The sequence below is a fragment of the Rhinatrema bivittatum genome, chromosome 4 (genome assembly GCF_901001135.1).
Source record: "Rhinatrema bivittatum chromosome 4, aRhiBiv1.1, whole genome shotgun sequence".
In the NCBI taxonomy this organism is placed as follows: domain Eukaryota; kingdom Metazoa; phylum Chordata; class Amphibia; order Gymnophiona; family Rhinatrematidae; genus Rhinatrema; species Rhinatrema bivittatum.
Window position 1 is genome coordinate 72,325,208 of NC_042618.1, and position 23,683 is coordinate 72,348,890.

A 23,683-nucleotide genomic window follows, 5' to 3' on the forward strand; every position below is an offset into this window, starting at 1 on the left:
CGTCAAAAATGCGCGTCCAACCCCCCCGAAACTAATAGCACCCGCAACATGCGAATGCATGTTGATGGCCCTATTAATTATTCCCGCGCGATTCAGTAAGTAAAATGTGCAGCCAAGCCGCACATTTTACTTTCAGAATTTAGCGCCTACCCAAAGGTAGGCATTAATTTCTGCCGGCACCGGGAAAGTGCACAGAAAAGCAGTAAAAACATGGTTTCCGAACCCGTGGCTGTCAGCGGGTTTGAGAACGGACGCCGGCAAAATTGAGCGTCTGCTGTCAAACTCTCTGACAGCCGCCGTTCCTGTCAAAAGAGGCGCTAGGGACGCGCTAGTGTCCCTAGCGCCTCTTTTTACCACGGACCCTCATTTGCATGCGGGCCAATACTAAATCGCATGCACAGGATTTTTACTGTATCAGCCCGTAGGTAAGTTGCTCCAGCACTTAACTCCCATGCATTTAGTAAGTACTTTGTAGTGGTAGGCGAGGGTTTTTGCTCTATAGTCCTCCTAAGCTATGTATGAGATACAATTATTATAGGATGAAAACAAAAGATGACCCAGTAGAAACCAGAGTTGAAAAAAAATAATGGTTTCCCCATTTATAGCCCTCTATCATATCTTCCTCTTAGCTGTCTCTTCAGGCTAAGGATCCCTAACCTGTTTAGTCTTCTGTCATAGGAGACTTGTCCATCCCCTTTATCATTTTCGTTGCCCTTACATAACAACAACATAAGAATTGCCATGCTGGGTCAGACCAAGGTTCATCAAACCCAGTATCCTGTTTCCAATAGTGGCCAATCCAGCTCACAAATACCTGGCAAGATCTCAAACAGTAAATAGATCCCATGTTGCTATCATGCAGTAATATTTCCTATGTCTACCTGGTTAACAACAATATATGGACTTTTCCACCAGGAACTTGTCCAAACCTTTTTTAAACCCAGCTATATTAACTGCCTTAACTATATCCTATGGCAATGAATTCTAGCGCTTAATTGTGCGTTGAGTGGAAAAGAATTTTCTCTAATTGTTTTGCATGTGCTACTTACTAACTTAATGGAGTGCCCCCTGTATATTTTTAAAGAGGAAATAACCGATGTCAATTTACCTGTTCTATTTTACTCATAATTTTGTGGACCTCTATCATATCCCCCCCAGACATCTCTTCTCCAAACTGAACAGCCCTAATCACGTTAGCTTTTCCTCATAGGGGAGCCGTTCCATCCCCCATATTTTTTTTTTTTTTTTTAAGATGGTGTGATCAGAACTGACACAATATTCAAGGTGCAGTGACATCCTAGATCAATACAGAGGTGGTATTAGGAAAGAAATGGAAAATTAAATAGAGTTTCTCTCTACGACATACTTTTTGCTTTTTTGATCACTGCCTTATGAATCAAGGATTTCAAAGTATTGTCCACAATGACTCTAAAACTTTTTTCCTGCGTGGTGACACCACAAATGGAATCCAGCATATGTACCTATATAGTTTGGATTATTATATAATATCACTTTGCACTTGTCCACATTAAATTTCAGCTGCCATTTAGATGCCCAGTCTCCTGGTCTCCCAAGGGCCTCTTGCATTTCCTTACAAACGGCTTGTGATCTAACAACTGAATAATTTTGTGTCATCTGTGAATTTGATCACCTCACTCTTCGCAACTTTTTCCAGATCATTTATAAATATATTAAAAAGCGCCAATTCCAGTATAGATCCCTGGGGCACTCCCCTATTTACCTTTCTCCACTGAAAGAAATGGCAATTCATTCCTACTCTCTGTTTCCTATCCTTGGCCAGGTACCAATCTACAAGAGGACACTGCCTCCTATCCCATGACTTTTTCATTTCTTGATGAGTCTCTCGAGGGACTTTGTTAAATGCCTTCTGAAATTCCAGATACATTATCATCCGGGGGGGGGGGGGGGGGGGGGGGGGAAAGAGGGCAGGGGCAATTGCCTGAGGTGAGGGATGAAATGGTGCCTGCCCCCTCTCCCTTTCCCACCCATACAACACATATACACTCATTCACTTCTCTCCCTCTTCCATACACACAGGCACTCTCATTGTCTCTTCTCACCTCGATTCTCATTAGCCACAGGAGCCTCCTCTTTCCCCAGGCCCGCGGGACACGCGCTCCACTTCCTCCTCCTTCTCCAGTAGCGTCTGCTCGCTCTGCCCTTGTTTTATTTTCAGCACACGGCCCGACACTGTTGCTCCTCCTCCTGCGTCTTCAGTTTCCCGCGGAGGAGGGCGAGGCTCCTGCTCGTCTTTCTTGCCGCGCAGCACCGGGCTTCACATTTTCTTCTGGGGGCACAGGTGCTGATGCCCCTCCTTCTTCAAGCGCACACTGCTCCAGGCCCTTTCTCTTCCGGCCTTCTGCAGCAGGGCACCTGGAGTTTTCGGGTGTTGGCCCAGAGACCCGGCAATTTGTTCAGAATTCCGGAGTCTCCGGGCCAAATCCGGAGAGCTCCCAGATATGAGTGTGAGGCAGCCGCGGCAGGGGCGGGCAGGGTGAGGCAGACGCCACAGCAGCGTTCTGAGAGGGGCATTTTTTGCCGCCTCAAAATTCTGCCGCCTGAAGCGGCTGCCTCACCCTGCCTCATTATAGAAACGCCTCTGGGGGCGGGGGACGGCCAACTCCAGTCCTCTAGATCCAAAAATGGGCCTGGTTTTCAGGATATCCATAATGAATATGCATGAGATATTTTTGCATACTATGGAGACAATGCATATTCATTGTGGATACTTTCAAAATCAGACCTGTCTGTAGCTCTTGAGGACTGGAGTTGCCCCTCTGCACTATATCAGCCTACTCACCCTTGTCAACGTGTTTGTTCACCCCTTCTAAAAAAATCTAACAAATCTGAAAGATAAGATTCCTTTTGCTAAATCCAAGTTGGCCTCTGCCTCGTTAGTCTGTGTCTATCCGAATAGCCACTAATTTTGTTGTTCAGAATAGCTTCTACCATTTTATCTGGCACAGACATCTGGCTCATCAGTCTGTAGTTTCCCCGGATCACCCCAGAGCCCTTTTTAAAATTGGGCATTACGATGGCCAGTCTACAATTCACAGATACTTATTACCAATAATCTCTAACTTTTCATTTGAATCTGATTTGAATGAGGAGTGAAAGATTACTAGTAATAAGTCTGTAATTTCATTTTTGAGTTCTTTCAAAACTCTGTGGTGTATACCATCTGGTCCCAGTTATGATGAGTTTTTTAGTCTTCCTGACTAAACTGCTTGTGGTATAGTCTTTCATATTAAAGATGTAGGGCATTGGAAGAAAAACAAATCTCAATACACTTTTTATAATAACTAGAAAAGGAGAAATATTATCTGAGGGTGTTACCTCATTAATGTGAATTATTATTAATTGTTTTACCAATAATATCAGAAGGACTATCCTCTGATCCATGGAAAGCAGGCATCATTGAGTGCTGCTTGCTTGTGATTTTTTTTCTCCCTCCTGCTAGGAAGGCATCTTGTCTACTTCCATCTGTAACACATATGAGACCCTTAGGGCACACAGTCTTCCAGTGCTGTCCAAGCCTGATTCAGTACACTCTTCTGCCATAAATACCTCAGCGTTGCCTGTGTCACAAGCCAAGAGCACTGCCCACCTGTGGGATTCTGGAGGGGAGAGATCAGGATTCGTTACAGGAACAGTGCTGCACGGAGAATCCCTTCCAGTTCTGCTCTTAGGCTGACCAGCCTGGGGCTCTGCAGAGAAAAAGATTCAACTCTGGCCTCTTTGAGAGAGCCTGAGACAGTTTTAAGAACCTTTATTAAGCACAATTTTCCTTGGAAACGTCCGAGTTGCCGTGTAATTGGATCACGGTGGGAGCCTCCTGGATTTTAACTTTCTGGTACAACGTTGCAAAATTAAGAACAGAAGTAGAAACAGACAGGGATTTTAATTAATGGGCTCTCCCATCTCTAACTCTTCTGCTGTTTATTACTGCCACATCTCCTGAGGGGCTCGGAAGAAAAGCATAGCAAAAGAAGAGATGCAGCACTTCCTTCTCAAAAATTCACATGATTTCAAGTAATTCTTAACAATTCTTTTAATATATGCTAATATATATAGGATAGTGTCAATTTTGTGTTATGTGAAAACTGATCATTGGTTTTGAGGCATCACCTTTTACAACTGCTCCAGGAGAGGCGTGAAGCCTATGAATTAGTCAGGAAAAGAACGTTAAAGATGTGTTTTCAGGCGCATCGATCTATAGATGGGAGATGGTTTAGAGGGATGAAATAGTTACATTTGTATGTGATTTTATGAAAATAAGAATTTCTTTGTATTTGCGACAATTGTAAATCTCCTCCAGCTAGTGGTAGTGGCAATACATTAAACATAAATATTAGAGATGTGTATCGGAACTGAAATCCGACCCGATTCTGGTTCCGATTCATATATCTCTATATTATAAAAATATTATGGGCTCCAGGTGATCACTGCATTACATCTTCTCACCCAGAAAAGTGGAAGGGGCTATCGGCCGAGAGGGAAGAGCACCGATGTTTGCAGCGCCGGGTTAAGCCAGTGCAAGCTGGTGGGGATTTCCTGGGCCCCACCAGTGCACCCGAAAAAGAGCAGCAGTGCACATAGCAGAGCACAGTAGGGGGGGTGTTTCCCATATCCCATCTGCACAAGGAGAAAAAAAAAAAAAAAAAAGAAATCAAATGGAGACACTGGCAGCAAAAGAGCTGGTGGGGGTTTCCCGGGTCCCACCAGTGCTAAAGGCCAAAAAAAAACCAAAAACCGCCAAACAAATGGAAGAATTGGTAACAGAAATGATGATGGGGACCTCCCAGCCCGAGGTGGAAGGGGACTAGGAAGAGGCGGGGAGGAGAAGCGAGGTAAGGAGTACTAGAATAAGTGGAGGACAGTGAATGGGAGCAGTAATGGGAGAGTGAGAGGAGGCTGGAGGGGAGCAGTAATGGGAGAGTGAGAGGAGGCTGGAGGGGAGCAGTAATGGGGAGAGTGAGAGGAGGCTGGAGGGGAGCAGTAATGGGAGAGTGAGAGGAGGCTGGAGGGGAGTAGGGGGGGAGAGTGAGAGGAGGCTGGAGGGGAGTAGGGGGGGAGAGTGAGAGGAGGCTGGAGGGGAGTAGGGGGGGGAGAGTGAGAGGAGGCTGGAGGGGAGTAGGGGGGGAGAGTGAGAGGAGGCTGGAGGGGAGCAGTAATGGGAGAGTGAGAGGAGGCTGGAGGGGAGCAGTAATGGGAGAGTGAGAGGAGGCTGGAAAGGAGCAGTAATGGGAGAGTGAGAGGAGGCTGGAGGGGAGCAGTAATGGGAGAGTGAGAGGAGGCTGGAGGGGAGCAGTAATGGGAGAGTGAGAGGAGGCTGGAGGGGAGTAGGGGGGGAGAGTGAGAGGAGGCTGGAGGGGAGTAGGGGGGCAGAGTGAGAGGAGGCTGGAGGGGAGTAGGGGGGAGAGTGAGAGGAGGCTGGAGGGGAGTAGGGGGGGAGAGTGAGAGGAGGCTGGAAAGGAGCAGTAATGGGAGAGTGAGAGGAAGCTGGAGGGGAGTAGGGGGGGAGAGTGAGAGGAGGATGGAGGGGAGTAGGGGGGGAGAGTGAGAGGAGGCTGGAGGGGAGTAGGGGGGGAGAGTGAGAGGGGGCTGGAGGGGAGGAGGGGGGGGAGAGTGAGAGGAGGCTGGAGGGGAGTAGGGGGGGGAGAGTGAGAGGAGGCTGGAAAGGAGCAGTAATGGGAGAGTGAGAGGAGGCTGGAGGGGAGTAGGGGGGGAGGAGAGTGAGAGGAGGCTGGAAAGGAGCAGTAATGGGAGAGTGAGAGGAGGCTGGAGGGGAGTAGGGGGGGAGAGTGAGAGGAGGCTGGAAAGGAGCAGTAATGGGAGAGTGAGAGGAGGCTGGAGGGGAGTAGGGGGGAGAGTGAGAGGAGGATGGAGGGGAGTAGGGGGGGAGAGTGAGAGGAGGCTGGAGGGGAGTAGGGGGGGAGAGTGAGAGGGGGCTGGAGGGGAGTAGGGGGGGAGAGTGAGAGGGGGCTGGAGGGGAGCAGTGGGAGAGGAAGGTGGGGGAATAAGGAGGCAGGAGAAGGAGGAGGGGGGACCTGAGGAAGAGTAGAAGGCAGAAGAATGCAAATCCCTTCATGCTACACCTCCATCATCCCCTGTGCACACACCCCCCACTTTCCCCATCCATACTAACTTCACCCCCACACATTACTAACACACCCACCCCATCTCTACCCCACTCCAACTCCTCTGCTACCCTACATATAGCTCCATACCCCATCTTTCCACTACAAAAAGGAGTTTTTAAAAAAGATTTGTCAGCTTTTAGTGCGTGCTATGTTACAATTGTAAAATAATGTGCATTAAAAAATGAAACAGAAAAGAAACAAAAATTAAAATCCTCCACCAAAAAAATTGAAAAAATTAGTTTATGACTAATCATTTTAAAACAGACTATATGTCAAATCAAGACTATGAGTCAAATGCCAGGCTAGTGTCTAAGGAACACGTGCAGGGCACACGCAGGAAGCACTTCAATCTGCTGATACTCCTTTCTCCCAAAAGCTAGAAATACTGAGAGAGCCCACAAGGATCATCTTGTTAAGGTTTCTGTTGCCATGTATTTGCCTGAGAGTGATCTGAGCTCTGCACACAGACCTTCGCTATCTCAGACCCCTGCTGCAGCTCATCATTGCACTCCTGTGTCCTGTGCCATCTGTGATTGCATTTTCAAGAGAGGGCTTGTAAGAAAACTAAAACGTCATAGGATAGGAGGATTGCAAATTAGTTAAAACACAGGAAACAGAGAGTAGGATTTTATGGTCGCTTTTCTCAGTAAAAAAAAAGTAAACAGTGGAGTGCCTCAGGGATCTGTACTTGGACCAATTGCTTTTCAATATATTTATAATTGATCTGGATAGGGATACAATGAGTGAGGTGATCAAATTTGCAGTTGACACAAAATTATTCAGAGTAGTTTAAATCACATGTGGACTGTGCTAAATTACAGGAGGACCTTGCGAGACTGGAAGTTTGGGCTCCAAATGAAATTTAATGTGGACAAGTGCAAGGTGTTGCATATAGGGAAAAATAACCCATGCTGTAGTTTCACAATGATAGGTCGCATTTTAGGAGCTACCACCCAGGGAAAAGATCTAGGCGTCAGAGTGGATAATACTTTATAATCGTCTGCTCAGTGTGCTGCGGCAGTCAAAAAAGCAAACAATGTTAGGAATTATTAGGCAGGGAATGGTGGCACATGTAACATACTCGCACGACTGAGGAAAATTAGGAGTTAAGTGTGTCAGTAATGGCCCCATCTACTTTTTTTCTGGTCGCACATACATTGATGTACACACACGCTTCCCAGCTATTTAAAATTCACGTAGTTACCATGCGGCCCACTTATACGCCTATGTGACCATTTTTGCGCACACAAAGGTTTTCAGATCTACCTCTTAGGGAATAGCCACTGCTATTACTGGTTTTAGTAGCATGGGATTTATTTAATGTTTGGGTACTTGCCAGGTACTTGTGACCTGGATTGGCCACTGTTGGAAACAGGATGCTGGGCTTGATTGACCCTTGGTCAGACCCAGTATGGCAATGTCCTATGCTCTTATGACACGGCTAAAACATTTCTTCCCTTGAAGAGGTCAGCTGGTTATTAGGTTCAAAAATGGATTTCCTGCTTCTTTTGAAATGCAAAACCTGTTGCAATTTCTTTTTTAGAATTTATCATTTTCAGAATGGTAATGAATTCATGTTTAAAAAAATTCAAAAGCGTATTGGAGGAGCAGTGTAATGCATCCTTCAGACAAACCGACATTTCAAGGAAGGTAGGCGCCACAATTCTTTAAAAATATTGGGGCTCTTTCAAGCCCAAAGAAGGTTCATGATTAGAATTCCAGGGAACCAGTTTATGAGAGGTGTAGTTTACTCTTTTGCCTCTTATCTAATATCCAAATTCTTACTGTCTGCTTTAATTGCTCAGGTTTTATTTATAACCCAAGTTGTGGTGAGTTAAGCTTAATTTTTTAAATGTTGCTCAGACAGCTATTTCGTACTATGCCAATTACAAAAGCTGCATTTCACCCAGGTAGTTGATACAAAGGGTCAGCCAAATTAAAATACTCCCGAGGATAGCTGTACACTCTCAGGACTACCATCCAGAAAGAGAATTCATGTTGGACATGGTCTCTCTCTAACCATGATCTTGTGTCTCTTTTATTAAGTATGTTTACATTTGTTCCGAACCCTGAACTTTGAAGGGTATAGGCTTTAAATAACTTTATAAATAAAAGAAATAAAAGTTAGTCTGGGGCCTTGTTCTGGTACCTGGGTGTCCTGCCTCTGCTGAGCCCATCACAGAAGCCGCTGTGCACCTGAAAGTATTCTCAGCACAAGCTTGAAGCCTTGCCGGGGGTGGGGAGGGAACTGAGAATGCCAGCCATGCACACCAAGTCCTGAAGTGTGGAACATATAACGATTTACTAAGGACGGATTTCCAAGGGGCAGACGGCCAATGAGTTCTGCTCCTTTCCCAAGTATTTCATTTTTTTTTGCTATTGACTGTCAGTTGACAAAGCTTTGTCCTTTGCCTTGACCGTAGCCATGACAGCAGTTAGCAGACTTATTCTTGGAGAACCTCATCAAAAGCTCACTGCAGCATTATTTTGATACAGAAGGGACTTCAGGCCCTAACACATCAGATCCCATGAGTGCAATGGGCCTGTAGACATGGACTACTAAAAGCACTTCAGCTAGTAATCAAACACCTACAAGTTCTGCTGTTGCCAGCCTTTAAAAGAGAAGCAAGGAACACAGGAGAGAGAACGGGCATCCATGACATTTGCACGGAAGAACACATCAATTAAACAGTGTGCTTTCATCAGAGCTTGTACATACACAATGGTCGACAGCACAAGTTTGGCCCTGCTGCTTACAAATTTCAATCTTCAAGGCTTAACAAAAAAATCTGAAAGCAAGAACAGAGTTCAGGATGATACGAAAGACCAGGGAAAGAGGAAGAGTAGACAATAAGTACTGGAGAAGTAGAGAACAATGAAAATATTGGCATGAGATTTGCTAAAACTGTACATTTCTTGAGAAGGGTTTTTCCACGGTTGAAGAGAGTCCACAGCACGGATTCCACACCTCTGAAGTCAGTGAACACCATTTCTTTTGCTAAACAAAGAACGTAAAAGATGAGAACCATGGAAAAACATCCTTTTCAAAGTGTTAAAATTAAGAAACACCAACAGCTGTCTCAGTATGTTCTGTCTGAGAAGTTTCCAGCCCTTAATGCAGGACTTCCAAGGGGAAAAAGATGTCTAAAGAGCAGAGTCTCCAACGTGCAACCCTGCTCCACTCTCTGGTCAGATACAGAGGAACATCTGGGAGCTGAGGTACCATTAAATATCCCGTGAGAACCCTGGATTCTCCTGACAGGGGGAAAGATAAGCTTTCAGGGCTTAGCCTTCAGACATCTTCTGTTCCTCCCAGTATAAAATCCACACAGCCAACTAGTTCCAAAATAAAAGTTTTCTGGGGAACCTTGGTAGACGTGGACATTTCTACTGCAGTCCATACAGAAACAAGAATCCAATGCACAGTCCAACAGTTACAGACACAGAATCTTGCAACACTACGGGATTTCTCCTCTCCCGCTCCTTAGCAGCGTACTCTTGCTTTTGATGCTGGGACTTTCCCTCTGCTGGCACTTCAGTTAGCTTGTTGATTCTCTCCGCCCATAGCAATTTCATTTCTCACGGCTGACAGTAAAATCTCCTCTCTCATGCTGAGAGTTCCTCAAATTAGAGAAATCTTCCTGAACGAGCTCCTGCCAACACTCCTTGAAGGAGCAACTCTGCAGCAGGCTCACACGCCTGGCAGCCCTGGTTTTGACTCCAAACTGTAAATTCACTTCTTAAGACAAAAAAGGGGTAATCCCTAACAGGAACAAGAAGCATAGAAGGTACTCCCTTTCACTATAAATCACTGCTTGATTTTTGTCACTTAAAATCCTCCTGGACTCCAAGCTCTCCTGGAGGCCTGGGAGCTCCACCCTTGAGCACCAGCCACCATCCCTGGAGGTAAGAAGGAAACAATAGAAATGCAATACCTGTGTGCTACAGAAAGATTTTCTCATAGCGATTGTCCCCGCTATGGGAAATACTACAGTGAGCAGAGGAGCAGGGAAGGTTCCAGTTAACAAAAGGTTATCTGTTGGACAAGAGGTGTTTCTGAAAATGCTTGACCCTTTGGGCAGAGTTAGTTGAAGGGTATATTACCCTGGTTAGAACGTGGGCTGGGGCTCCCTCGGAGTCACCAAGCCAGGAGGAGGCGGCAGTTCTGACTCTCTCCTGGGGAAAGGAGAAGGAGCTGGGCAAATACACCCCCATAGGTGTTTCAGAAAGCCTGAGAAATGTGAAGAGATATCTAAAGAAGTTAATCTGGGAGTTTACAGAGTGAATTAAGGAGGAAACTGTATGGAGGACCTTCAGGACCAGAAAGGAACCTGTGCCTGATTGGAGTCTCTGAGCAGGGCTGAGGAGCTGCATTCCATCTACAAGAGAGGGAGTGAGGTGCCTTGCAACCATCCTAAAAAGTTGGGAGTAGCAAATTGGATTTAAACTGCTGTGAATGCTAAGGAAGTCGGGGCCTAGTTCAAGGCTGAAGAGAGATTTATACATAGAACTATGGTTTGACTTTGTTCTGAGCTCTTTGAAAGGGACTGAGTGTGATATTCTGGATTCTTTTTTGGAAGTGTGGTTTCTACAGTTTTTCTGGACTGAATTTAAATAAATAGTGGACAGTGAATTTGTGGAGGTGTTTGCGTGTGGGTCCTTGGCTCAGTTTGGCCCTGCAGTTTTATCTGTCCCCAACCCACAACCCAGATGAGACTGATTTCCTCACTTTGGGTGAGGTACCCCAAGCTCCCCACACTAGGTGGTGACCCCAGATGGACAGGTCTTCTGGGTTCCTCTGTACATAGACCACATAGAGAGGAGAGTGAGAGGAGAGAAGTGAGTGAGAGGGTGTGTGTGTGTGTATGTTAAAATCAAAAGGTAAATTAATTGGAAAGGATCTTAAAATCACTACAAATCCATGTCCCACTGAATTGAACCTATGATTTCTCCAGGAAAAAGTAAACTGAAAAAAAACCCCCAAAACTCTCCTCTCCCTCAGACTTTCAGAAATCCATAACTCCTCCAGGGTTCTCTGTCTTATACAGACAGAGGAACCAACCTGTGCAGCAGTCTCGCATGCAGGGTGCTGGGGCATTGATGGTATAGTTCTTCTCCCTCTTCTCTAATTTGACAGCCAAGGCCATACCTTCAGAGGGTTCCCAGCGGGGACTGGAAAAGAGCTGTGTGGGACAGAGAGGAGGAAGAGGGCTGAGAGGGGAGCTAAACCAATGAACGGTTTCCAGAAGAGAGGGGGTCATGGTGGAGGGAAAAGAGGGATGGAAGTGCAGCAGGGAATGAGACGAGGAAGAGGTGAGAGAAGATTATGGAGAGGCAGCCAGCAGACAGAAAGTGATATACATATATACACATGGAGGAAAAATAACAGAAATGGTGAAGAAATGAGAGGAAGACCAGAAAATAAGTTTTAAAAGAAAGCAGAGAGAAAACCTAAGAGAAAGCCAACTGCAGACAGGCAGAGGATAGATTCAAACTACAGAAACAAAGGTTGGAAAATTGTTTCAGTTTGGTGAAGATTTCTGTGCTAGCTGGGATAGATCAAGGGTGGGGGACAGGTAGTATCTGCCCTTTTCTTCCAGCCCTGTGGACACCGGGGTAAATAAAGAATTTTACTGGAAAGATGAGAAAGGGGGTGGGATGTGATGCCATGGGATGAAATCTCTTAAAATCGCTCTCCCTTGGCAGCTCCAGCATTGACAGCTGCTGTGATCAGAGCTTGAATTAAGGGGAAATGGAGGGGGGGGGGGGGGGGGGGAACAGCATTCCTTTTGTTCACAAAAATAATTTTTTTTGAATTCCTCTTTTCTATCCTGCAGGAGGCAGCAGTTATCTCTGGGCTTTCTAAGCTGAGAGAGTGGAAGGTCCCCCACACACAGCTGTGGCCTTGGAGCTGGGGGACGGGATGCTGACTGCTGAGGCTGAGGGCATGCAGGTGCTGGCGCGTCTTGTGTGGACTCTGCAGGCATGGGACTGCTCTGGACTGGAGGAGTGCAGTGGGAGATAGGGAGGCAGGAGCAGTCCCAGAAAAGGAAAGGGAGGGCAGAGCAGAGAGGTGATCCAAGCCTTGGTGGAGGGGGCATCACAGATCGAGAGGCGAGTCGAGCCTGCCAAGGAAAGGGAAGCCTAATGTGCCGAGCAGGGGTGAGGTTGTGGAGCAGTGACACAGGATGGGTGAAACCTGGAGAGGAGAGAGGAGGACGACCCTGCTGGGGAGTGAAGGAATTGTAAGAGGAACACAGAAGGACAGGTGAAGGGAAAAGGAGGAGTGGAGGTATTAAAACCCCTGCCCCTGAATATAAAAGTCAAAGTATGCCCATGTGGGAGGGGGGAGAATTTTAAAAAGTGCAGAGGGAGTAAGGCGGGGAGGGGGGAAAAAAGAATAAGATGGGAAGAGAAGGAAAATAGACTAGGAGAATGTGAGAGAAGGGGGGGAGGGCTGAGAGAGTGGTGGCGACAGGCGAGGGCTGGGAGGAGAGCCTGTGGGGTGGATGGGCTGCCTAGGAAGGGGAGAGATTGGTGGGACTCTGAGTGCTTCCCTAGCTTTTGTTTTGGCCGCATGCGTCTTTCCCATGTCCACTGGACATTTAAATACAGGCTGGTCAGTCGCACCCATGACCCACTCGGTTTTGTTTTTTCCTTTGCTGCTGGGGACGCTGTAATTCGTGTGGAGTTCAGCAAGTCTAATCACGTTCAAAAGTTGGCTCCTATGGCAGGAGGGAGCCGGGTTAACAGCAAGGGGGGGGGGAGGGGGGGGGGAGCTCCCTGGCATCCTGGTTCCGATTGCCCAGATTTTAATTCACCTGGGGCACAACCTTCACATTTCTGCGAGCCGTTGAAAAATCCCCCCCCCCCCCCCCCACCGAGTGCTTGCCCCCATGGACTTTGCAGCAGGTCTGAAAGGGGCAAGACCAAACACCCTTTCCTTTTGAAAATGTGCCCTGGGAACAAAAGTACCCCTGGAGATTTGAACCTCCGTTTTCTGCGGGTAAGATTTCCCTTGTATTCCCTGCTCCGGAGAAAAGCCCCACTGAATGTAGGTAAAAATACACGCACATTCCTACCCACAGGGAGGGTGGACAATTAAAAAAAAAAAAAGTCCTCTCACCTAGGCCAGTAATTTTTGAAAATTGCCCCTCTTAGGGCTGAATTTTCAAAGGCTTTTACACACATACACCAGGGTTTTCTGCGCAAAAACGGCCGTTGTAACATCGCCCGGGGCTCGGTGTGCATTATAGTAAGCATGTAACCTGATTTTGCACATAATTTTATGCACGCAGGGGGGGGGGGGGGGGGGGGTGGAGCTGGGACTTATGCACACACTTTTGCATTTTAAAAAGGGTGGAACGTATGCATGTAAGCTCAGCCCGTTCATGCCCTCGACAGAGCAGGCGTAACTCTGTGCGGGGGTTCCTGCAAGCGCCAGCCCGTCGACACGGGAGTTTTTTCCAGGCAAACCTATAGCCCGAATTTTCAAAACAAATGTATGCAGAAAGTCTGCGTGTAAAGTTACCCCAACCCACGGAGTTATTAAATTACCCCTCTTACTGCTTTTGTTCCATTCTGCCCAGTTCGCATTGCTTTGCTGAATGAATATTTCCTGTGTAGTGATACAGCAGATATTTTGTTCTATGTGGGAAGCTGTTAAAGGCAGTTTTAGAGGTCAGTTCAATTTTCTGGCTGTGATTCCAAAAAAGAAACAGAGGGGCTTTAGATGAGACTAACCTTGAAGGACACCAGGACATCAGAAACACAAAACAAAAATATATCAAATTCAGAATAAGAAGAACATAATGGTTTAATTATAACTTGTACCAGGTCGGACTGAGAGCAAAGCAGCTCGGTGATGATAAGGAGCGACAAAGCAGCCAAGCTTTTAGCTCAGTAAGATACAAATAAACAAAGGCTCTGCTGTTAATATTAAAAACAAAAGATGGAGAACCTTGTATCATCACCCAAACAAATTGGTAACATCTTAATCCCAGTAGTATGAAAATCCCATCTGAAGGGAGACCTCTTTGGGGGACCACATTTAGACACCGTCACCAGAAGCAATATATATTTTTTTAAATTTATACATTATTAATTTTCTTCAATGATTACATCATGGAATTTTTATGAAATATGTATCACAATATTAAAGCAAAATCTAAAGATTACAATTTACTCCATAACATAACTGGGGGAGAACAACAAAGAAAACAGCTATATCACCTGAATAAACTAAACTTATCTAATATTAACCCAATCAAACAACCTGGGTTTTAATTAGATTACTCCTTACTCCTTCCACCAGAAGCAATATTTGAACTCAGCAATGCAGTTTTCAATAAAAAGCGTGGTAAAAGGGGGCCGTTAACACCATGAATAGGCCCCAGACAACATGGGGCTTTCAACCAATCTTCATAAAATTGGTTGCAGAGGACCAGCCCCCAGAGGGACAGAGGTGTTCAGTGCTGGTGTCAGAAAACCACAGTGGCAGTAACTCCCCAAGCTAGGCAAGGAACCTTTGGCATATGAATCCTACAGACCTCTCGCCATTTTATATAATGATGGTGTAGGAGTAATGAAGAGGCATCAGACAGCTTTCATGGCAGGCAGCAAAAGGGAAGGGCAAAAGGGCTTAGCCCTCACGAGGCTCTTCCTTTTATTGTACATTCATACAAAGGCAGATGATGTGTCATTACATGATTGGCTACTTTCCCATAGCAACAGAAGAGTCATTACACCATTGGCTTTGGCTCAGGGGGTGTGCACGGATCATTTCATTGGCTGCTGAAATCTATACCTCCTGACTTTGTCCTGCCTCTGACTAGGGAACACCCAGCCCCTCCCCCAGGAATTCAGGGCCAACAGGTATCCTTTCCCAGGCAGAGACTTAAGCACAAGTGATGCTTTTATTCAGGCAAGGTCAGGGAGAAGGGAAGTTACTGTTTAAACCCTGAAATGGCTTGCTGGCAAGCGCATATTTCCCACATCTCACCCTTTCTGTTTTTGTTTAGGAAGCTCAATAAAGCTTTAAACCCTTACTGAAATCTGTTATGTCTTGGTATGGGCTGGAAATAGGGGAAGAGGGATATGAAGAGAAGAAAGCTTATTAGGACCAGCCCCCAGAGGGACAGAGGTGTTCAGTGCTGGTGTCAGAAAACCACAGTGGCAGTAACTCCCCATGCTAGGCAAGGAACCTTGGGCATATGAATCCTACAGACCCTCGCCATTTTATATAATGATGGCAAGATATTAGCTAAGTTTTAACACCGGAAATTAGGTTATATAGGAATATATATATATAAAAACACTCCCTTTGGAGTGAAATACAAGCACTATTCTTATGATCAGGGTTGATTATATATATACACAAGCCGTTAAAGCCTGTTAAAACGGGGCTACATTAAAATTTTTTTTTCAGTCCATTTTCAAACACAGCACCCCTTCTACACTTTTTCTCCCTCACTTCCCCTTCCCCTCGTTCACTCACACCCTTCCCTTCACTCAGTCTTACTCACCCTCTGTCTCCTACTGCCTCCCTCCCCTCACTCTCACCTCCCTCCCCTTCCCTCAGTCACTCCCACCCTCTCTCAATCCCAATCCCATCCCCTCTCCCTCAGCCCTCCTCCACTCCCCTTTTTCTCTGCTCCACAACTTCTAACCTTCCACTTACTCAACATCCCTCTGTCTCTCACCCTCCCCCTCATTCTCCCTCTCCCCTCACTCCTCCCCACCCCTCTCCCACCCCCTACCTCCCTCCCCTCAACTCTCTCCTCCCTCCCTCCCTCTCACTCTCTCCTCCCTCCCCACCGAGTTCGCTGCTCCTCGCTGACGCTACTGGCTGCTGCTCCTTGTCACCGCCATGTTGATATCCAGCTGACGCTCGCAGCCCGTAACAAAGGGCTACTCTGACCCTCCCACCCCTTTCTCTCACTCTCCCCTCCCACCCCTCTCCTCACTCTCACCATCCCTCCCACCCCTCTCACACCCTCTCCTCACTCTCACTCTCTCCTCCCTCACCACCGGGTTTCGCTGCTTCTCGCCGAAGGACCGCTTTACTGCTCGCCGCCGCCTCTACCGCCCCTCGCCGATGCCGCCGCTACAGCTCCTCCACTGCCGCCGCCATGTTTTCAAACAGCTGGCGCTCTGCTGTGACCGACGTGCTTGTCCGCACATGCGCAGTAGAGCTGCTCTCTACTGCGCATTTGCGGCACGTCGGTCAAGCTTCATTTATTAGGTTGATATGTATATGTTGTACATTCAATCTTATACATTGTGTCTGAATAAGAGTAGGAAGCAATGAGATCTGCTTGGATTTCATTATTCACCTTTCCAAATCTGAGCTCAGAGCAAGTTAAAAATGCAGGTACTGGAGGTGTTCTACTGTCCCAATGGGTTTATACTCTAACAGGCTGATACAGCACTCTGGGCACTGAAACAGCGTGGGCTGGATTTTTAAAAGGTTATGCGCGTAAATCCAGAGGATTTACCCACGTAACCGGTCTTATGCATCGCTGGGCCTATTTTAAAAAGGCCCAGCGATGCGCGAAAAGCCCAGGGACGCAAGTAAGTACCGGGGCTTGCAAAAAGGGGCGGGGAGGGGGTGGGGCCAGAGGCTCCAGGCACAGCGGCCATTTGCTGCTGTGCTTGGGATCGTGCACCAGCAGTTGGCTGGCGCGCACAACTTATTTCAGGCCCAGGGCTGAAGAAAGTTTAACAACAAAAAAAAGAACTCAAAAAAGGTAGGGGGGAAAGCGCGCGGGGGGGGGGGGGGGGGGGGAGGGAACGGGGGGGAAGGCAGCGCAGCTCGGAGCAGGCTCTGTGCGCGCAAGGTGCACAATTGTGCACCCCCTTGTTTGCGCCGATCCCGGATTTTATAGCATGCATGCGCCTTATGCGCATGTTATAAAATCGGGCGTAAATGTGTGCACGCTGGCTTTTAATACTTAGATTAAAACAATTTTTTAACTCCAGCTGCAGCAAGCCAATGACATACTCATACATCAGGAGTTTAAAAAAAAAAAAAAAAAAAAAAAAAGGCTGGTTGCCTTTATTTATTTATTTATTTAGCAGTTTTTTATACCGACCTTCATAGTAGATAACCATATCGGATCGGTTTACATTTTAACAAAGGGTAAAACTGAGGTAACAATTCTGGTAAATAATAGATAACAAAGGAAAAGGAATAAGTCAAAGTTACAATCAACAAGGTATGGAAAACTTGGAGGCTTAAAGACAAGCTGGAAGGAAGATGTGCATTCGGCAGATCGTGCAGCAACAGCCGTTGCCGCCAGATAGCAGGATAAGGACTGATTATCTGGCTAAGTGGCCACGACAAAACTCTCCAGATACCCAGATAAGTCAGTACTTATCTGCAAAGTGTTTTTGACTTTTTTTTTTTTTTCTATGGGTTTTAAGTGCCAGCGCAGTAGCGCTGGAAACGTAACTCCCATCTTTGACTCTGGAGTTAAGCTTCTGGTGCTAAGAAAATCCTGGGCCAGCCAACGCACCTCTCTCTGCATCGGGGAGTAATGCTTAACGCCCTTATTTGCATGGGATTTCCATGCGAGAGCGCTAAACATTACTCCCTTTTTAGAACGCTCATTTTGGGAGTGTAAAACTCCTTGCTGCAATGGCAGTAAAGTTTACGCTCAGAAAATGAGCATTTCAATGCAGACAAAGCTGTGCATTGGCCACTGAGAAGGCACCTTTCTGCATCGGCCTATAAGTTTGTATGGAGGGTGCAGTGACTTGCCCAAGATCACGAGGAGCATCAAAGGGAGAAGCAGGATTTGAACCCTGGCTTCCCTGGTTTGTAGCCCTCTGCTTAAGAACATAAGCACATAAGAACATAAGAAAATGCCATACTGGGTCAGACCAAGGGTCATCAAGCCCAGCATCCTGTCTCCAACAGTGGCCAATCCAGGCCATAAGAACCTGGCAGGTACCCAAACACTAAGTCTATTCCATGTAACCATTGCTAATGGCAGTGGCTATTCTCTAAGTGAACTTAATAGCAGGTAATGGACTTCTCCTCCAAGAACTTATCCAATCCTTTTTTGAACCCAGCTACACTAACTGAACTAACCACATCCTCTGGCAACAAATTCCAGAGTTTAATTGTCCATTGAGTAAAAAGAACTTTCTCCGATTAGTTTTAAATGTGCCCCATGCTAACCTTCATGGAGTGCCCCCTAGTCTTTCTACTATCCGAAAGAGTAAATAACCGATTCACATCTACCCGTTCTAGACCTCTCATGATTTTAAACAACCTCTATCATATCTCCCTCAGCCATCTCTTCTCCAAGCTGGCAAAGTCCTAACCTCTTTAGTCTTTCCTCATAGGGGAAATCACTATGCTGCTCTTCCACTTTAGATATAGATAGGATAGAGCTTATCTTTTCACCACAGTTTGGACTGGATCTATATTTCTTTTAACATTAATAAGCCGTTATGTACACATAACCAAACGTATCAGTTAAAATCAGTGGCATTTATTCTCCTTTACGCTAAAGCAGAGAGGAAGGCAGTAGTATCGCTCGCTATCCCCTTTTCCATTTGTTACAGCACTGAAATATTTTGCCCTGCAAATTAGAAATCGTAAGCCAGCATTTAGTTTCAAAAATTAAAACACAGAACATAAAATAGTGTTTTGTTCAATAAAGTTGCTCAGCCTTGAATGTCTTGACTTACTTTAGCAGAATGAATGATACCACATATCTGGATATGGAGTTAATTATTCCGAAACTGAACCGATACCACTCTATATCCAGTTAGACACAAGAGTTTCTTCAAGTACAATTTTTATTAAGTAAGGTGAACTCTGCTTTGAAATGTTTTACACTGTTCATTCCAAACGTTTTCATGGAGTTTCACGAGTTTAACTATCACCCACTAATCACTTAAATTGGAAAAAATTTGTGGGCCCCCTTTCTCAGAAAAATAACTACACATCAATAAGGTGTGGCCCTCGACAGAGCAGGAGTAACTCTGTGCGGGGGTTCCTGCAAGCGCCAGCCCGTCAACACGGGAGTTTTCCAGGCAAACCTATAGCCCGAATTTTCAAAACAAATGTATGCAGAAAGTCTGCGTGTAAAAGTTACCCCTACCCACGGAGTTATTAAATTACCCCTCTTACTGCTTTTGTTCCATTCTGCCCAGTTCGGCATTGCTTTGCTGAATGAATATTTCCTGTGTAGTGATACAGCAGATATTTTGTTCTACGTGGGAAGCTGTTAAAGGCAGTTTTAGAGGTCAGTTCAATTTTCTGGCTGTGATTCCAAAAAAGAAACAGAGGGGCTTTAGATGAGACTAACCTTGAAGGACTACCCCTTGCCTCTAATGCAGGGGTAAGGGTAGGCGGTAAGTTAGCAGGTTAAACGCGCGGCAAAACGGCCAGGGTAAAAAAGCGATAGTCGGGGCGCGCGTTACTGGATGGGAGGGAATAGCTAATTCGATCGTTTACATGTAATATACATGCCGCAGGTGGAAGGGGTTACCCGGGGATTTAAGGACACCGGTAACAGTAGGTTAAAGGGGTTTGTGTATCGCAGGAAGGGCTAACGCGGCCCGAAAAGTGGTAGAAAGCGGGTTAGGAGCAGGGTAACCGCGGCCGCACTTACTGTATTGACCTGATGGTTATTTAAAGGATCCTCGTGGCCTGAATAAGCTACTCCCCTCCTCCAAAGCGTATGCAAAATTACATGATGGTCTTAATGACTTCTCTATTCCTAGCCCAACCTATCCTGGGCCCTGTATGATCCTAACCCCTGTAAAACATTCTGTCCCCGTGCCAACCCCCAACATTCCATTCTGAGGTCAACTCCCATCCCATGTCACCCCCCCCCCCCTCAAAAGCTTATCTCAGCAAAGGAGTGGTCTTCGGGGTGGGGGGGGGGGAAAGCAAGCGAGGATCACTCTTGCCTCCAAAAGACCACACACCTTCACTAGGGTATGATTTTGGGGCCTGGGGATGGGGGGGACATCAACCCCAAAGTGGGATGCTGCTTGTTCTGGAGGTCAAAGGATGGGATTAGGGTTGCACATTTAGGTCCTGCAAAGGACTTGGGGTAAAAGTGCGGGTGTGTGGGGTGCCTTCACTCAAGCTGCGAGGGCCTTTTAAATTCCCCCCACAATGGTTCACATTCAGATGAACCACCTCTTCCCAGGCCAGGTTTGTGCATTGGCACAGGCAGGAACATGCAAAGGTCCTGGCCATGGCAGAAGTGTAAAAGGGCTCACACAGTTTTGCTACAGAGCTCATTAGCATCCGGAGCAAAATTGTGTGCAAATAGCCACTAGCCCATGGGAAACATGAAGGGATAGTACAATAGCCTCTTGATTGGAGAGAGTTTCCTCCATTAAGCCTAATATTTTGCAGGTTATATTTTGGGCTTCTAACACCTTATTGATGTTCCAGATAAACATGCAAAGTTTTGTTTTCTTTCTTGTGGCAAAGTGCAAAAGGCCAGTAGACGGGTTTTTTTTTCCCAGAGCTAAGAGTAAAGGAGGAGCAGTGCTGCTACACCTAAAGTACTATTTTGCCTTTCAGATGAAAACAGTAATTGGGTGGCATCAAAGAAAGCCCTGAGCAGGACTGGGATCTCTGAGAAGAGATAGAGAAGATGACACTGGATTTGTAACACAGGAGTTGGATTGCTCCATTATGCCCTGTTGTGAACCACAGACCTAACATATATAATTTGTTTGCCACCATTATCCTGCCCACTTATTCTGCTGTAGAATAACCCAGATTCTCAAATACTTACTCAGAAAAATCTTCACTGTAGCATAAAGCTTATCTTGTTGTGTGAGGCAATTGTCCGCTAACAATGTATCCTTTGATTTTCCTGAAATAAAGAAGAGATTTAATGCTCCTAGTTTGGTTTCAGCCCTCCAGTACTGGCAAATGAATCATTCTGGGTTAAGGGTCCAAGTAACCCTAACCTATACCAATTCGCTGGAAAAAGTTACCTCGTGTCAGATGTTTTAAAAGAAAAAAGTGGGTATGCCTAGCTATGGCATTCTCTTCAGGAACAAACTGAATCGACGACCAGGACTCGTACCTCCATGCAGATGGCACAGTAAGACACTGGCAATCGCACACGTGCTGGAAAGGAACTTCCATGCACCCTTGCTAGAAATCGCACAGGCTGTCATGCTATTTAAGTGCTTCACAATTCAGTTGTGCCTGGCCTATATTCCACGATTTTATACCCTAGGCAGTGCGTCAAAGCTTGACAACTCAGCATTGGGCATCTGTCTGAGTTAGCAAAGCTAAAGCTGGGACAGCCCGGGATTATGTCTTTGATAAATCTGAGAAGTTTGTGCCACTGAAAAATACACTTCTTATTGACAAGAGCACTATCTGGACAAGATCAATGCCCTGGGCCAGTGGCCTTTTTGGAAAAATGGTTCATGAGGGGACAGAATCGGATGTAGTGTAAATAAAATGTGTCGAGAGGAAGGTCAGCAATGCGTTCTCACAACACTGTAAAAACAATGTTAGCCGAGGGAAGTACTTGTCAAACTGGGTTGCAGGAGTATTGACCGTTGCACTGAGCAATCACTTCAAAGCTTGGTCATCTGGTTGTACTGATTTAGTCATGTAATATAAAATACAACAGTCTTGAAAATGGATTTTTTTTCATTGCTTAAATTAACTCCTAATTTCAGTGTTCTACAGGATCTCAGCATTGCCTTTGACTCACTCATCATCAAGTTTCCAAGGTCTACCTTAACATCTCCCTTATTAGGAGGTGCCCCAATGAAGAAAAAAATAACACAACACATTCTGTACCGTATTCAGCTTGTATGATGAGCTCTCATCACACGTGCTATCTATCCAAACTCTAAGTAATATAGGAATATCTGGAAAGTATTCTGGGAATTTCTGACTGGCAAGCTTTATTTATGAGTTTTGATGATTAATTCCCCCGACCAATTATGCCACTGTAGACTTTTATTTAACCCCTTGATATTTATTCCCAGTAGATGTATTCGTGATATCAGGGACCAGTTCCAGAATATGATCCAATCTGGTTGAAACACTCTTCTCAGATTTTCTCTTACAAGTTGCAAGAAAGAAAAGAGAGAACAGGCTGACCGTGTATCCACTACAGGAACAACTGTCCTTCTGTGCTTTACTGGTGTCTTTAGCTGAAAGCTAAGCCCAGTCATAATAAAAAAAATCCCTGAAATTCTGTATGTCTCTGGTCTTTGCTGGAAAAAAAAAAAAGCGGGAAACTACAGATGTTAGCTGAAGAAACAACAATTTTCTTCAAGACCTGAATTTTTGTGACACTGAGCAGTTGTAAATGCTCTATTTGTACAGCTTGTGAATCCTAACTTGGCACTGGCAACAGTATATGAAGCCATAACCTTGCGATGCCTCCTTACAGTTGCCCGTCAGAAACATTTCTGCGGCATGTTTCCAGCTACCTCCTGGCTGTTGATCAAACAAACAGAGGCTGTTTACCTTCCTGTCTTCCTATTTTTCCATATTGCATTGTGCAGTGTGTAAGAAAAAAAAAAAAATGGTCTTAGGTGACATTTTCACTTAGGAATTAAAAAAAAAACAAAGCTGGGCCAATAAGTCACCTCATTTTCCCTAGTTAACCCCTTTCGTGGCAGATTCTGTTCTTATCCAAGAAAGAAAAGATCTTTCAAGTATACTTTTAAAGCCGGGATTACTGTTTCATCCAATGAGAATGAACGCCAGGCGATTTTTTTAGCACCAAGTTCAGCTTATTTTTCACTCACCTGCGCCAAACCTGCCAGTGACACATTCACTCTTCGGCACAGTCGGGCCCGTCATTCCTAGAACTTCCTTAGGCACACGATCACTTGAAACAAATCACTTTTTTTTTCCACTGCATGTTTTAAAAGGTAAAACTACTGTGGCTTAATGCAGAAGAGCAAAAATGTGAAAGGGTCTTTCCCGCTTACCAGGTACAATGCAGCTAGGTTTATATGTTTCCACACAGATTGCAGAGCACTAAACCATAACCACCCGTAGAAGAAAGAAGAAGAAGAAAATTAATAGTGGTTACGGTTTATTAAAGCATTATGTTTGGCTGAACTGTGCGCAAGTGGCGGACAGATCATCATCTTTCCCAAGTCAGGCGAAGAGCCACGATTATACAGAAGGGAGGCTGGCAAAGCGGGCTGCAAACAAAAAGGACATCCTTAAGTTCCCAAAATAAGCAGACACCCATAAACTCCCGCCTACATTTTAGGCTGGAGGGGCCCCGCCCTTTTGGAAACACACAAGTCCTGACATCTTCCATTGGAAAGAGAGTGGCAATCGACATAAATGGGGAGAACATCTGTTCCTACAGCTCCAAGCATACGACCCATAATTAACAGGCACGGCGGGTAATTGTATGGTAATTATTGAAGTTGATCTTTTCTTTCTTTGCCTGCTTCTTTTATAAACTGCCTTTTTTTTCTTCAGGCAGCGAAAGCTTTAGGTGCAGAAAACACGAGCATGTTTTCTTTCTAGACTCTGCACG

The 23,683-nt window shown here is 45.7% G+C and overlaps 1 long non-coding RNA gene across 1 annotated transcript; it reads right to left on the reverse strand.

Moving 5' to 3' along the window:
* Positions 1–8,795: 8,795 nt before the first annotated feature.
* On the reverse strand, positions 8,796–14,794 carry LOC115089318. Its single transcript, XR_003856067.1, has 3 exons — positions 14,714–14,794; positions 13,731–13,862; positions 8,796–9,162 (listed from the first exon to the last, which is right to left on the reverse strand). It is a non-coding gene; the product is annotated as an uncharacterized LOC115089318 (long non-coding RNA).
* Between the last annotated feature and the right edge of the window lie 8,889 nt (positions 14,795–23,683).